The sequence below is a fragment of the Cervus canadensis genome, chromosome Y (genome assembly GCF_019320065.1).
Source record: "Cervus canadensis isolate Bull #8, Minnesota chromosome Y, ASM1932006v1, whole genome shotgun sequence".
In the NCBI taxonomy this organism is placed as follows: Eukaryota; Metazoa; Chordata; class Mammalia; order Artiodactyla; family Cervidae; genus Cervus; species Cervus canadensis.
Window position 1 is genome coordinate 6,110,099 of NC_057420.1, and position 2,910 is coordinate 6,113,008.

Sequence of the window (2,910 nt, forward strand, 5' to 3'; positions counted from 1 at the left end):
TAACACACTTCTGAATAACCAACAAATCATAGAAGAAATAAAAAAAAATCAATATGCATAGAAATGAATGAAAATGAAAACACAACAACCCAAAACCTATGGGACACTGTAAAAGCAGTGCTAAGGGGAAGGTTCACAGCATTACAGGCTTACCTCAAGAAACAAGAAAAAAGTCAAATAAATAACCTAGCTCTACACCTAAAGCCACTAGAGAAGGAAGAAATGAAGAACCCCAGGGTTAGTAGAAGGAAAGAAATCTTAAAAATTAGGGCAGAAATAAATGCAAAAGAAACTAAAGAGACCATAGCAAAAATCAACAAAGCTAAAAGCGGGTTTTTTGAAAAAATAAACAAAACTGACAAACCATTAGCAGGACTCATTAAGAAACAAAGGGAGAAGAACCAAATTAACAAAATTAGAAATGAAAATGGAGAGATCACAACAGACAATACTGAAATACAAAGGATCACAAGAGACTATTACCAGCAGCTCTATGCCAATAAAATGGACAACTTGGAAGAAATGGACAAATTCTTAGAAAAGTATAACTTTCCAAAACTGAGCCAGGAAGAAGTAGAAGATCTTAACAGACCCATCACAAGCAAGGAAATCAAAACTGTAATCAGAAATCTTCCAGCAAACAAAAGCCTAGGACCACATGGCTTCACAGCTGAATTCTACCAAAAATTTAGAGAAGAGCTAACACCTATCTTACTCAAACTCTTCCAGAAAATTGCAGAAGAAGGTAAACTGCCAAACTCCTTCTATGAGGCCACCATCACCCTAATTCCAAAACTAGACAAAGATGCCACACACACACACAAAAAACTACAGGCCAATATCACTGATGAACATAGATGCAAAAATCCTTAACAAAATTCTAGCAAACAGAATCCAACAACATATTAAAAAGATCATACACCATGACCAAGTGGGCTTTATCCCAGGAATGCAAGGATTCTTTAATATCCACAAATCATCAATGTAATACACCACATAACAAATTGAAGATAAAAACCTATGATTATCTCAATAGATGCAGAGAAAGCTTTGACAATCACATCCATTTGATGTAAGTTAAAACTCTCCAGAAGCAGGAATAGAAGGAACATACGCTCAACATAATAAAGAAGCTATATTGACAAACCACAGTAAGTCATTCCCTCAATGGTAAAATTGAAAGCAATTTCCCCTAAAATCAGGAACAAGACAAGGGTGTCCACTCTCACCACTACTATTCAACATAGTTTTGGAGGTTTTGGCCACAGCAATCAGAGCAGAAAAAGAAGTAAAAGGAATCCAGATAGGAAAAGAAGAAGTGAAACTCTCACTGTTTGCAGATGACATGATCCTCTATATAGAAAACCCTAAAGACTCTAACAGAAAATTACTAGAACTAATCAATGAATATAGTAAAGTTGCAGGATATAAAATTAACACACAGAAATCCCTTGCATTCCTATATACTAACAATGAAAAAACAGAAAGAGAAATTAAGGAAACAATACCATTCACCATTGCAACAAAAAGAATAAAATACTTAGGAGTATATCTACCTAAAGAAACAAAAGACCTATACATAGAAAACTATAAAACACTGATGAAAGAAATCAAAGAGGACACAAATAGATGGAGAAATACACCGTGTTCATGGATTGGAAGAAGCAATATTGTCAAAATGACTATACTACCCAAAGCAATCTATAGATTCAATGCAATCCCTATCAAGCTACCAACGGTATTCTTCACAGAACTAGACCAAATAATTTCACAATTTGTATGGAGATACAAAAAACCTCGAATAGCCAAAGCAATCTTGAGAAAGAAGAATGGAACTGGAGGAATCAACCTGCCTGACTTCAGGCTCTACTACAAAGCCACAGTCATCAAGACAGTATGGTACTGGCATAAAGACAGAAATATAGATCAATGGAACAAAATAGAAAGCCCAGAGATAAATCCACGTACCTATGGACACCTTATCTTCGAAAAAGGAGGCAAGAATATACAATGGAAAAAAGACAACCTCTTTAACAAGTGGTGCTGGAAAAATTGGTCAACCACTTGTAAAAGAATGAAACTAGAACACTTTCTCCCATCCAAGTACTAACCAGGCCCGACCCTGCTTAGCTTCCGAGATCAGACAAGACTGGGCGTGTTCAGGGTGGTATGGCCGTAGACTAGAACACTTTCTAACACCATACACAAAAATAAACTCAAAATGGATTAAAGATCTAAATGTAAGACCAGAAACTATAAAACTCCTAGAGGAGAACACAGGCAAAACACTCTCCGACATAAATCACAGCAAGATCCTCTATGACCCACCTCCCAGAATATTGGAAATAAAAGCAAAACTAAACAAATGGGACCTAATGAAACGTAAAAGCTTTTGCACTACAAAGGAAACTATAAGTAAGGTGAAAAGACAGCCCTCAGATTGGGAGAAAATAATAGCAAATGAAGAAACAGACGAAGGATTAATCTCAAAATATACAAGCAACTCCTGCAGCTCAATTCCAGAAAAATAAATGACCCAATCAAAAAATGGGCCAAAGAACTAAACAGACATTTCTCCAAAGAAGACATACAGATGGCTAACAAACACATGAAAAGATGCTCAACATCACTCATTATCAGAGAAATGCAAATCAAAACCACAATGAGGTACCATCACACGCCAGTCAGGATGGCTGCTATCCAAAAGTCTACAAGCAATAAATGCTGGAGAGGGTGTGGAGAAAAGGGAAACCTCTTACACTGTTGGTGGGAATGCAAACTAGTACAGCCACTATGGAGAACAGTGTGGAGATTCCTTAAAAAACTGGAAATAGAACTGCCATATGACCCAGCAATCCCACTCCTGGGCATACACACCGAGGAAACCAGATCTGAAGAGACACGTGCACC